Source organism: Talpa occidentalis, unplaced genomic scaffold (genome assembly GCF_014898055.3).
Source record: "Talpa occidentalis isolate TD23 unplaced genomic scaffold, MPIMG_talOcc4v2.1 talOcc4.2, whole genome shotgun sequence".
NCBI lineage: Eukaryota > Metazoa > Chordata > Mammalia > Eulipotyphla > Talpidae > Talpa > Talpa occidentalis.
The window spans coordinates 57,274,985-57,289,087 of NW_023602073.1; the positions used below are offsets into that span (position 1 = coordinate 57,274,985).

Consider the following 14,103-nt stretch of genomic DNA (forward strand, 5'->3'; position numbering starts at 1 on the left):
GCACAGATTTGAAATAGGACGCCCGCTAAGCCCTCGTTTTCTTCTAAATAGTAGTTTCTGATTGAGAAAATCACACACACAATATGTGTTATGTTATGAATATTCAAACTAATTTATTTTTCCTTATATTGAATTTAGTTCTTAGGTGCTTTAGTTACTTGAAATCCAGGCCAAAAGCAAGAAAAAGTACGAGGTGCTCAGTCATTCAGCTTAGTGTGCGTCAGGCTGGGTCTCTATCTTTGCAGCACATACTTTCTGTTCTGTGCTCACTGTCTTACTGAGGATTTGTCAGCTGATTCCCTGTCACAGCCGCTGTCCCAGGGCTGTGTTGCCTGTTCTCTGGGGAGCAGTGCAATCAGGCTTAGAGAGTGATCATTAAAAGGATTGATTTTTTCTGTTGAGAAGATGCTAAGTTAGATAGGGTTTTATATTGTACAATTGCAGTACTTTAATAGCACAAAACAAAGAGACTGACATGCAGGCAGATAAGGATTATGGACAAAAACAAGTTTGGGAACATTCTGGAATAGAGAGCAGAGAAATGTCTATTTTTATAGCTTCATTTCTTAGCTTGTCCAACACTTAAAAATAGAATTAGCCATGCCCTCTCTGCCACCTGGATCTCTGATTGGTACACAGACTGACACAACATATCCAAAGGTTAGTCTGTGTAAAGCCCTTCTATCAAAATATGCCATTGGTCAAATAATAGGTTCCAACTCTCTTCTTAATATGGCCTTTTAAGCAACAGAAAATTTTGAGCTAAAATAAACTAAGGTTTATTGGGACAAGAGATGACTTTCAAAGTAGTAAGATAACCTACAGAATTATTAGAATATCTCTACATTTTACTCTAAGAATCATTAGAGTACCAACCTTTTTATTTGCATAGTTAAAAAAAGCATGTGATACGAGAATGGCTGTTCCTATATGGTTAATCAGCACCGATCAGCTAAACTGATAGGCCTGGACAAGTTGCTTGGTAGGGAAGGAATCCCGTTCTCTCTTGGCTTGTCCTTCTATCAAGCTGAGAGCACAGGAACGGAACACTCAGAGGCGCTTCCAAATGTAGCTGCTGATCAAAGCCATGGCTTCAAAAGTATTGAAGGTTTCTCCTAGCTCTGAAATTCTGTAAGAGCTCTGAAGTTACAGGAGAAAGAAGAGCGACTCTTTGTTGTTGATTTCAAGTCCTTCAAAAATGTTAACATCTTTTTCTAATGTAGGTAGGTGATGACTTATATTTCCCAAAATATCTAAGTATGAAATGTTCTGATCAGAAATGGCATAAGTAATGACAATAACAAAATAACTGATGTTTTGAGTTCATAATCACCTGAGCCACAAAATCTTGAGGTTCTTTTTGGTAGTGGCTTCATCTAGTAAAACTCAGAGACTCTGTTTTTAGCAACTGTTGGTTAGTAAAAGAATCAGGAACTTTTTGAATAAACAAATGGTAAGGACCTTAGAGGTTTGTGGGAGACTCAGAAGACCATATCTCGATATTCCGCATACATTGATACCCTCCAGGATAGTACATGCAGAGCATTAAAAACCTTGTTCCTTGCTCTGTTCCCTATGTGTATTATTCCATCTGGTTCCCATCTTGTTGGGGCATTTAACTCAAATTCTTTTTTAACTAAGATGCTGAATCTAAGAATAAGTTGAAGGCAACAGCAGCTAAATTTTCTTGCACGCTCTATTCTAAGCACTATGCTAGAATATGAATCCTCACAAAGCCCTATGAATAGGTATTATTAACCTTATTTTACAGATGCAGAAACCGAAGCATGAAAAAGCTAAATAACATGTCCAAGCTTAGAGAACTAGTTAGTGGATGAGTCAGGATTCAGTTTGGCTCCAGAGCCCACATTCCTAATCACCACACTCTACCTGTCAGGGCTGGAGATGTCATGTGAAATTTAAACATTTTGTAAACCTGCAAATTCAAGCTATTGTTTTCACACATTGTTTTGGCCACATGCATCACCTTCCCACCTTCCCATCAGCACACCTGGGCTTTTCATTTCAGCAACTCTGCAGAGATCAAATCTGTCTTCACAGGAAGAAGAATTCCTTCACACACATGAAAGACTCACTTAAGCTCATTCACAGGCAGCCCTGGGGGCTCTGTGGTTCATCCGAGTGGAAGATAGCGAGGGGGTGCTGCATCCCCTGACGGCAAGCACGTGCAGAGAAAGGTGATACAGAGCCCCGAGCCTTTCCACAGTCAGTACTGACGGGAGATGCCAGAGAAGGCACCACAGGAAGATTGAAAAATAGTGAAGGATTTGTCTGCTAGGAAGGCCATGATGTAGTGATCAAGGGAAAAGAGAATTAAGGAAACGTTGGATCAGCTGTGTGCAGTGTGCAGTAACTGAGCAGGATGAAAACAGAAAACGGGTTTGGAGATTGTGTGAATTGTGGATCTTTGAGAGTGTGATTCTGTTAAGATGGGGAAAAGCTGATGGTTATCTTGTGGGACTATGCAGTGAAAGGGAACGGGAGGCCACTGGGTGTAGAACAAGGACAGGAAGAATTGAAATAGGATGGCTTTGGGGCAGTGGAGCCTGGTAAAGCCTTTTTCTTCTGTTGGCTTCTCTGTTTTGAACATATCTGAAGGCAATCGAAGAACCAGATAGAAAGGAAGCAATTGAAGATGCTGGGATAATAGCACACTTTGAATGCTTACTGCATGCCAGAAATGGAATAACACATTTGCTGTTGTATTTTATTTAATTCACATAGCAGCCCTGGGTGGTAGGAAGTCAAACTCTTTTTTTTTTTTACAGATGAGAAGACAAAGCCTCAGAGTTTAAGTCACTTGTCTAAGCTAAGAAAACAACTGAGTTATACAGTTTTTTGTTCTTTTTTTTAACCAATCATGTATTGAAAGACGAGGTTTCATGACACCAAATTAACTAGTTCTGAGGTCTTCCCCAAAATAAAGTGTAACAGCTCAGTGTTTATCAAAATACAAAAGAAAAAAAGTAGAGGTCATCCTTTTCCATGGCAAATCTGACCCTTGCAGGCAGAGGGAGTGAAAGCACAGGTAGCCGGGGCTCCAGGGCTGTGGTGGTAGGGTGATGGCCCTGTTTGCCTGTTCACCCACACTCCCTCTGCTGAGACCCCACTCAGCCCAGAGTGATCGAGGGGAGATAGGGTTCCACTCCAGCTACAGTTTTCCAGCCAGAGGACTTCACGCAAACCCAAGGGAAGGCTGAGTCCTTCCCAGGAGTCTGAGTGGCTGGCCACAGCCCCCAGCCCATCTCCCACGCGGCTAAGCACAAATGCAAGCACAGATGCTGTGGGGATGAAGTCGCCTGAGACATGGAATGACAGAGACCCAGTTGTGACCATGTAGTATCGGTGTCTCAGTCCCACCAGCACACAGGACCACCACAGGCCATTTCTGCTGAATTTCACAAGAGCACATCTCGCTATGTGTTCAAGTGTTCTCCTTATCTTGTGTTTTGAACTATTTTTAAAAAATGCACTGAGTTTGGGTTAAAAACCAAAATGGATCTCAACCCAGATCTGGACCCCAGAGGAACATGTGGGGCTTCTGACCCAGCAACTCCTGGAGTCCACAAATACCTACCTTTCCATCTCAGTACCAAACAGTAGGTTGGTTCTCTTTTTACAATTAAAAAAAGCTGAGTAATATTGCATGGAAGTACCAGAGACTGCCTCATTGGAAACCAAAACTATTTACATTAAATAAAACCTGGCTACAGCTGCGTCTGCACATTTACAGCACAGCGAAGCACTGTGACCAGCCCCGAGACAGCTTCTGGCACTCACACCACAGGCGCACACTGGCCACATGAAAGGAGAGGCCAGAGGGGATGAGAGGGAGGAGCAAAGAGTGAGGGCTCACTGCTGGTTCTGGAGCTGATTAGACGGGCGGTCCAGTCCCCCATAGAACCTGTCCCCACTGATGGCAGGTGGCCTGAATGTCCCAGTTCTTGGGGCACAGAGATTGCAGGCCCAGCTTGTCTGATATCTCAGCTGTGTTCATGGCATTGGGGAGTTCCTGCTTTTTTGCAAACATGAGGAGGACAACACCCATGAGCTCGTCCTCAGCTAGCCTCCTCATGCGCTCCTTGCTGGTTTTGGTCACCCGCGCTTAAGGCCTTGTGTGTTCCTGGAGTAGTGGCACCAGAGAGGCTGGATCTTGTCCTGGCTGCTGTCTTGCACAGTGAAGCTGGTGTTCTTACACTTCTCACATTCCACATTGAAGCCCATAGTGAGGATGGTGGTCACGGCTCTGCCCACTTTCAGCTTGTACAGGATGGTGGTCTTCCCTGTGGTGTCCAGGCCCACCATGAGAATGTACATTTCTTTTTTTTTTTTTTTTTTTTACTAAAAATGCTTTTGAAGAGATTTGCAAAGATATTCCCCATCCCTGCAGGTGGTGGGAGCAAACTGGAGAAACCCTGGGTGGCCGTGGCGTTGCTCTGTTGACAAATTCGAAACTGAGGTCTGTCAAGCTACATCATAGATACAATGGAGTGAGCAGATTATAGATAGGGACATCAAGTCTGAGAAGATAGGTGCTTTTCTTCCTCTGAGACAGAAGGATAGGACTCCTGGATGCAGATGGAGAAAGGAAGCATGATCAACTTTTCAACCTTGAAGCACCTGTGTTGTGACTCAGTGTCAGACTCCACACTGCTCCCTCTACTCCATGCTCAGAGCCTGTAAGCTGTTTGAAGGATGTCTGCGTATTTTTCTGATGGTCCAAATCCTTTTGCAGAGGTAGGGCCTTCAAACATCTCGAGAAGGTTTTAAAAAGCTCTGTGGAGACATATCACCCAAAGCAGTGATAGTGAAGGCAAAGATAAACAGCTGGGACTACATCAAATTAAAGAGCTTCTACACAGCAAAAGAGACAATAACAAAAACAAAGAGAAACCCCACCAACTGGGAGAACATTTTTGCACCCAACACTAATGATAAAGGACTGATCACAAAAATCTGCAAAGAGCTGATGAGATTCAACAACAACAAAGAAAATAATCCAGTCAAAAAATGGGCAGAAGAGCTAAAAAGAAACTTCTCTGAAGAGGAAATGCAAATGGCCAACAGGCATATGAAAAAATGTTCAGCATCACTTGTCATCAGGGAAATGCAAATCAAAACTACCATGAGATACCATCTTACACCAGTGAGAATGGCACATATTAAAAAAACTAGCAACAACAAATGTTGGCGAGGGTGTGGAGAAAAAGGAACTCTTCTGCACTGTTGGTGGGAGTGCAAACTGGTCCAACCACTGTGGAGAGCTGTGTGGAAATTTCTGGACCTACTAAACATAGAGCTTTCATATGATCCAGCAATTCCACTCCTAGGTATTTACCCAAAGGACACAGAAACATCAATTCCAAAGAACACCTGCACCCCTATGTTTATAGCAGCACTGTTTACAATAGCTAAGCTTTGGAAACAACCCAAATGCCCAAAAATAGATGAGTGGATCAAGAAGATGTGGTACATATACACCATGGAATATTACTCAGCATTCAAAAAAGATAAACACATGCAATTTGCAGCAACATGGATGGCACTGGAAGGGATCTTGCTCAGCGAAATAAGCCAAAAAGAAAAAGAAAAATACCGGATGGTCTCACTCATAGCAGGAATCTAGAAAACTTAAATAAGGGACCAGGAAAATGAATAACTATAAGAAAGTGAAAATCAAAATCAACAAAAAACTACGAACCAGAGACACTTTTAAGGGGGCGGGGGTGGGAGGGGAGAGATTGGGGTCAGAATGGGGGGACTGCAATTGTATGGGGAATATAAAAATCAAATTTATTATTAAAAAAAAAATAAAATTTAAAAAAAAAAAAAAAAAAAAAAGCTCTGTGGACAGTGAGTGCACTGGGAATGTTGGCTCGGCCTCCCGGCCTCCCAGGAACTTGGCATTGAGTGGAGAGTTTTTGGTGTGTATGTTTTTCTTTTCTCCTATATTTATGGAAGTTAATGCAAACCATTCAACCAAGCCTGTGAACTTCAATAAAAATTGGTCAGGGCTTGGTATTTTGATTCACTTTTTTCTGGCTTTTCTTTCAGTTCTTTTCAGGATTCTCATTATTGTGCATTTATAGGTTCCTGGGACCTGTGCCTTAGTATTCATTATGGTTCTTGTAAAGTTGTTGAAGATTTGTACACATCTTCTACTCTAAAAACTGCTACAGTGGTGAGCATAGTTGGCTTCCAAAAAGCTTCTGTGAGTGCAGTTTCCTTTTTTCTCTGCCTTTAACCCTTTCTAAAGGAGACATTCTTTTGGGAATAATTTGTTAAGTTTCACATTTCCCTGCAGCACTGCTATTTCTGTATGTGGTTTGGCAACCACTGGCCTCAGGCCTTCTAGATTTCCAAATGGGTAGCTCCTGCCGTTTGAAGAAAATCTGTCTGAAATGGCCAAGTTGGTGGAAGAGTGGGCAAAGAGGGACAAAGGCATAAAAATCTATCAGTACATTTATTAGCATCATCTGACCTTGGGAGAGTTTTGGTCTCTAGTATCATTTTTATTTTTCTTATTTAACTAGGTAAATCTTGTTCCTCTTTGTTGTTGAGCACTAATTTTTTTTAAATTGGTAGTTCAGCAGTCAGCATTATGTTTATTTGCATTGGACTTTCAAGCATTCTTCTATTTCTTCTTTCTATTTCCTTCCAAGGAGACTTGCTTCTTAGTACCTCACTGGTCTATGTAAGTTATAATGACCATATCCCTTTATTTTTCTCAGGAACAGACTCTTGATTTCTTTCCTGTTCTCTGTTTATTTTTTAATAAAACGTTTGTTTTGGTTCTTCCATAAAGTCTTTTCTAGTATATTTTCTCGCCCTAGTTGCTGCTCACAGAATGGCTTTTCTAAAATCCTTCAAGGTGACATCAAGGGTGCTGGGGAAAGGGAGTGTGGTCAGGCCCTGACTGTGACCAGATACTGACCATGTCCCTGGGCTTGGGGCAAAGGCCTTCACATACCCCGTGTGTGATAGAAGGGTAAGCTGGTGGACCTAGGGGTAACTGAGTGGGAAACACAGACCCTTTCTGGAGTAAGACTAAGGAATCATGGAGGAGGCATAAATGAAGAGTCTTCATGCCAAGAGTTGGAGGATTTTTTCTTGGGTGACTTAGTCCACAGAATTCTCGGGAACTAGGGGGATATTTGTTTTAGGTTTGGTCTGGGCGGTAGGGAGTGCTCTCTGGGAGTCAGACCAAAATGAGCGTTCCTTAGTATCTTTAGAACAATGGTTATCAAGCTGGGTGACCCTCCCAGTCCAATGCTGAGCCCTGGGGACAGCAGGGTAAACTATCCCCAATGTGACAACATTGGCAATGCCTTTTGTCACAACTCAGGGGTGGGAAGTAGTGCTATGGTCACTTGGTGAATACAGACCAAAGATGCTCTGAATATCACCCAGTGCACAAGATAGCCTCCACCACTCAAGGATTCTCTAGGCAAAAAGGGCAGTAGTGCTGAGGTTGAGAAACCCTGTTTTAGAGTCTTGAGGGCTTTTCATCAGGAGTGGATTAGAATTGGGAAGTAAAACTAGAGGAAGCTATAAAAAGGCTTGCATCTTGTTATATGTATAAATACATCCCAGGCTAACATGAAGAGACTCTGACTAAGGTTGTATTTGTGTAGTTCTCTCTCTGATATGGTTTGTGTCTTTTGATCACAAATTATAGTAAAGAAGCTTTGACAGTCCTACCCACTGATCTGCTACTTTGCAGAACAGAGTTTCTCAATAGTAGGATCCAAGGATACTCACCTGCGAGGGGGCAGGACATTCTGGAGTCTTGGACTCTCTGAAGCAGACTTCCCCCTTCTCTGGTTGGTGGCAGCATGGGAAATTCACCTGTGGTTGTTGGGAAACCTCTTTGAGGGCCACCCACAGCTTCCTTTAACCATCCGTGCCTTTGACTGAATCTTTTTAAAGGAGAAAAACAATTCCTCAGAAACTTCCAAAGTGACTTCTAAGAGCATTATATTCCCAACCTCTTAGAGCCACTCTTCTTGGGACTGACATTATTAGAGATTAAATGATCTCTGTGCCAGGACTTACTGGATGGGGGAATATTGATGAAGCTAACACCCTTCTGTCTAAGGAGGCATCGTCATCTTACCCAGAGTTCCCAAAATGGAACTTTGTGAATTGTTTTCTGACCCCTTATAATTTGTGTGATATAGTTTATTTGAATTCCTTAAAACAGGTATTTCTTGCTGTAGAATCCTGGACCCCAAAGTTGTAGACTTTGAGGTGTGAAGTATGTAGAATGAGTTCTGTCTTGATATTTGAGGTGGGTCTTGCATTGGAGTGCTCACATGGCATTTTAGCTTTAAAGGTACTGTGGCTCATTCACCACTTTGTTACCCTGGTGTCCCCCAACCTCCCAGGAGGAGAAAGAACTGTTTGACACCAGAACCAGCCCTTGATTGGAGGCTTGACCTTGTTTCCTGTTATCAGTTATGGAGCATTAGCTAGCGTGCGGCTTCGGGGAGAGGCTGTGAGGGCTATAGGCCTGGGTCCTGCTATTGAGTAGCTTGTAATCACAGTGTGCTGTGCAGCAGCCTGTAGTTATTACATAGTGGTTGAGAGAGAATGGGGTCTGGCACCAGGTTGAATTCTGTCTCTAGGATGTCCTGCTATGGACCCTGGGCCAGTTAGTCTACCTGTGCTTCAGTTTGTCCATCGAGAAATGAGAATAATTCCATCAGGTTGTTGAAAGACTAAATGAATGTAGAATCTTCGGAGTGGCACCTGGCACATACTAGGTACTCAGTGGTGTTGTTACTATATAAAACGACATGCAGAATGGAAGTGCTAGTGGAATTCAGAGAAGGAGGAGGTAAGTTGAAGAACAAGTGGTCAGGAGCGGCTTCCTTGGTGGGACTTGAAATGGACTGACGGTTTAAGTCAGGCAAAGAGAACAAAATGCAGAGGGAGCAATGTGCTTAAGGGTCTGGAAGTAGGAAGGGGCTTAATATGTTCTAGAAGCTGTAAGGAAGGGAAACTGACTAAGGTGATGAGAAATAAGATTGGGCATGTGATTTTGAGCACAGGTGGTGGAGAATGGTAAGTTCTTATACTCATCTAAAGAAGAGTTTTTGTAGAGGGGTTCTGGAGATCTTTTATTCCACCAGGGATTTCTGGACAATGGAATGACAAAAGGAACTGGAAGTTCAAGTAAATGAGTCAACTGTGGACTTACAGGGTGGGTTGAAGAGAAGAGGGTGACAGGAGTTGGGAAGGCAGGCAGGAAGTGGTTCTAATAGTTGACCTCATTTGGGTCTGGACTAAGAGATAGCTTGGAAATGAAGAGGAAGGGGTCGGGGGAGGTAGTGTTTTTGAAATAATACTGTAATGTGCAGGGTTCGATGACTGATGGAGACACAACGAAGATAAGTGTAAGGTGATCTGGGTCTCCAGTCCTATGAATGGCTGTGCGAAAAAAGAAGAGTGGAGAGGAAGAGTAGGTTAGGGGGAGGGTACCCTGTTCACCAAGAGGAACCTCAAGAACAGCCTCAAGCTGAGATGACTTCCTTTGGGCAGCACTTTGAATGCAGGGGCCGTAGCCAAGGCTGGCATTTCCCCCATCCATTCACAGGGTGGCCAGCTGCACATGGTCTGCCTTTTGCAGGGCCCAGACTTGGCACTTACTTCTTAGCGGCTTTGCTTCACTTTACTGCAGGGTCCCTCCGACCCATCTGAGCTACAGCTTCTCATTGTATCCGGGGTATTTGGGCTTCAGCCCTGTTTTCTGTAAGGGAAACTATGAACCTCGATTGAAGTTGAGGATATTATCTTCCATTCTTGTTTTCGTGAACCACATATTTCTGCTAGTTCAAATCTCTGTTAATCCCACAACTACCATGGCCAGGCACTGGCGGTAATGTGATTGCTGTGGAGATTGCAAAGGAAGAAACACAGTGGAGCAAGAGCAGCCTTTTAGAGCCCCAGGTGTCCAAGGATCATCGGAATGGTCTCAGATGTTCATGCTTGGGATCACTCTGTCAAGAGTAGTCTGTCACAGGGAAGCTGCAGTTTAAGATAAGGAAGAGCCCTGGCTTCCAGCAGGAAAGGACTTTGGCCCCAAAGCCCAACTAAAACCATTATCTCAGCAGGGTGAATTGCACAGTACCTTATCCATATTTGCTTTTTTTTTTCAATTATTCATTTTTGAGCATTCGCTCTTTCTTTTTGCTCATTGCTTTGTGTCAAACATTGTTCTTACACTTTGCAAGTACCGTCTCATTTAATCTGCACATAACCTCTAAGAAAAGAGTACAATTGTTAACCTATTTTACAGGTGGGGAAACTGAGGCACAGGGTGGCCAAGAAGCTTGCCCAGAGTTCATACCTAGTATTGTAGCTGGGATTTGACTCCTAAGCTGAAACACCTTGCATGGTAGAGACTTGGAGATTATAACAGCTGAATGAATAAATGTATACCACACATGTTTGATTTTCCTGTGTGGCAGCTATCTGTGTGAGGGCGCCCCTTTTCTTGAACATTCTACTGGTGTGCTTGGTGGGTGACTTACCACCCAGATATCTTTCCTAGTGGAACAGTTTTGTTTTCCATTATTGTTATTTGGAATATTTAGCCATCTGCCACTTTGCTTAACATTTTTTTGCTCTTGTTTCTTTATCCTTTTCATGTATTTTATTTTTGCTTTTACTATAAAGGTCATAATGGTTTGCCCTTACTTTTAGTTGTTAGACCCAACCCCCTAAAAGTTGGTAGGCCTTACTTGTATCCTGTTTTTTCCCCTGTAGTTATATTTTCCATGTTCCTGTTGTATGACTTAGGAAATTCATGAATGTGATTTTATTTTAAAAAGGTTATGTTTCATTGATAGCTGTCTCCCTCCACCTTGGATTTCAGAAGGGTAATTTTAATTAAAGGTTTTGGTCTCCCTATCATGCAGTCAGCGGTAGTTTCTAGCACAGGAAATTGATTTCCACATTTGACGTGGTCATTTCTCAATGACACTAAATGCTGTAGTCTGTTGAAACATTGATAATTTTGTTTTTAGTATTGGTCTTCACTCTTTTCTCATTACTTGTGGGGGAGGCAGGGAGGCTTAGCAAGGGGATGGTAGGTATATCTCTTGTGGCTGTTACCTAATTACGTTCCTGACGTAATTAAATATGCTCAGGAAAGGAATGTGGAGAGAGATGCATCTGTGAGAAGGAAGATGAGTGAATGGTCCATGAGTGTTGCTAGGTCAGGCCGTGGAGTCCAAAAGGACAGGTTCAGAGTCAGCCACGTCATGTACTCTCCTGTACCCTGGGCAGGCTGTTGAATTCTTCAAAATCCCAACTTCCTTTTGTCTAAAACAGAAACACTAATGTTTACTTCACAGATGTGCTCTAAAATTGATTGAGCTGGTCTGTGGTAGGCACTACATTGTGACTCCTCCTCCCTTTGACTTGCCTGTTCTTTTGCTTTTCTCCAATGAAACCAGTTTCTCAGTCTTTGTACAGTCTCCTCTCATGACAAGTAACTACAATTTTTCAAATCTAGGAATGTTCTGTCTCCTCAAAAGTACCATTTTACTTCTTTCCCATGATCATGCCCATGGATGTAGCCGAGTCCCCTTCCTAGTTGGTAAACTGCCTTCAGAAATGGTCCTTCTTCCTTATTACTTTGGTAGAGGGGAGGGTTTGATGCTTATCTCAGATACAGGTTGTTTTCAATCTTGGACTTCCATGCCTTCCTAGCTTTGAGTGTTCTCATAAGTAATGAGAAAAGAGTGAAGACCCTACAAATGGCATGACTTCATAGAGCCACAAAGTCTTAAGCATTTAAAGCTTATAAAATCTGAGTGACTCAGAATGGTTAGAAGAAGGAACTGTTGTAGTTTTTCTTTTCCTTTTTTTTTTTAAAAAAAGATTATTTATGCATACGAGAACTGGGGTATAGACCAGAGGTGTGGGGGATGAGAGTATTCACTAGACACAGAGTGGGGAACAGAACAGGCAGACCGACTGAAACACACTGGTGAGGGGAGCAATGGGCGAGTCAGGAGAAGTCTGCTGCGCCATGTGGGTAGCTCCCTGGCCAGGGATTGAACTTGCGTTTTAACCTCTTGTGCCACCAGGGAGGCCCTGTACTTTTTTTCTAATCAGTTCATGACAAGGAATGAAGCCAGATTTCAGCCCTCTTTCCTTTATCCAGGAAATCCTTGTAATCATACCTGTCCCCTGTAATCATACCTGCAATCATGCCTGGGAAAATCCACACCTTCTGTTATGCTTATTTTCAAAAAGCTAAGGGGAGAGAAATAGTTCAGTAAGAAGCACAGATAGTAGATTAATAAACATGTAAATGACTTTTCCATGTTCACAGTTTAATGGACATTGCAGATACAAGAGAGAATTACCTTAAAACAATCGTTAGGGGCCTCCCCTGGTGGCGCAGCGGTTGAGCGCTGGATTGAGCGCTGGGTTGCAAGGCTGCCTGCAGCCTCTGCAGTGCCAGTTCGATCCCTGGCCACCGGTGAGGGTCCCACAAAAAACAAAAACAAAAACAAAAAACAATCGTTAGTCTCTGGAGATGGGATGAAGTGGACCCTTAAAGGCTGAGGCCTCCAGCAGCCAGTTGGATGACCTTAGGGTAGTTCTGACAAGTTTTAAGGTACAGAGAGAGACTGGTGGGTCTGGCATGGGATTATGCCTTGAATTCAATTCTAACCTCAACTGTGCCTTGATCAGTCATTTCCCCTCTTTTGACCATATTTTTTTCATTTATAAGATGAGGGAGTTGTGTGGCTGCTCTCAGGTCCTCTCTGGCTCCAGCACTCTGATTCCTAGCATTCTACTTGTCGGAGAGACACGATAAACACAGACAATGCCTTAGTGTGTGTGTGTATGTGTGTGTGTGTTCTCATGTGCATGTGCATATGTGTTTATTCTTTCTTGAGCCTGGTCATAATTACCAGTCAAATAGTATGTTCCTTTTTTTTAAAAAAGGCTTTTATGAGGTATATTTCACATACCATAAAATTTACTTACTTTAGAGTGCCCAGATTAGTATTTTTTAGTTTACCGATAGAACTGTACAAACATCACCACAGTGTAATTTTAGAACATTTTCATTACTCTAAAATGGCACCTCTTACACATTAGAATTCCATTTTCCTACAAACTCCCCTATCCTAGGCAATGACTAATCTTTCTGTTCACAGAGCTTGTCTTTTCTGGACATTTCTCATAAATGCAGTCCTATAATATGTGACTTTTGTGACTGAATTCACTTACTTAACATGTTTTCAAGATTCTGCTATTATGTTGTAGCAAACATCAGTACCTTGTTCTTTTTTTATTGCCAAATCATGTGCCGTTGTATGGATGTGCCATGGTATTTTCATCCATTCCTCAGCTGGTGAAAATTTAGCCTGTTGCATATATTGGCTGTTATAGGAATGCTCCTTTGAACATCCATATATAAGACTTTATGTGATTACTGTCTTCATTTCTCCTAGAGTGAGTAATATGGTCACTCTATTTAATTTTTTGAGGACCTACCAAATTGTTTTCCAAATTGTCTGTAACAGCAGTGTACAAGGGCATTGATTTTTCCACATCCTTGCTAACGCTTGCTAATGTTTATTTTACTTTAGCCATTCTTGTGTCTATACAGTGATTTTTTTTTTATTTGCTTTTCCCTCATCACTAATGACACTAAGCAACTTTTCTTGTACTCATTAGCCATTTGTATATCTTCTTTGGAGAGACAATTATTTTCAAATCTTTTGGCCATTTTTGAATTTTTGTCATTGGTGAGTCAATAGAGTGATTACTTTTTGAAAGTTTTTTGTGGCAGTCTGGAATTTAAATATATACCACTGATCACTTTATCACCGGTGAACTAAATGTCACTCACTAACCAGACTTTTTTAAGGCACTATTAAAAATGGAAACTTAAAAAGGCAAGGTGGCTGAGGGGTCATTCACAGAGCAACGGGAAGAAAGATGTTTGGGTTTCACTGTTTGGAAAAATAGTGTAAGTGTTCTTGAAGTAACTGCTCTTTCTTCAAACACTGACTTCCTTTGACATCACACTGATACGTGGTTTCTTCCTAC

At 42.2% G+C, this 14,103-nt stretch overlaps 1 protein-coding gene and 1 pseudogene across 6 annotated transcripts in view; one reads left to right on the forward strand and one right to left on the reverse strand.

Moving 5' to 3' along the window:
- Nucleotides 1-14,103, forward strand: part of ANKS1A (ankyrin repeat and sterile alpha motif domain containing 1A) — a 224,096-nt gene that overhangs the window by 29,543 nt on the left and 180,450 nt on the right. The gene's annotated exons all lie outside the window — the stretch shown is intronic.
- Nucleotides 3,874-4,430, reverse strand: LOC119252370 (ADP-ribosylation factor 1-like; annotated as a pseudogene).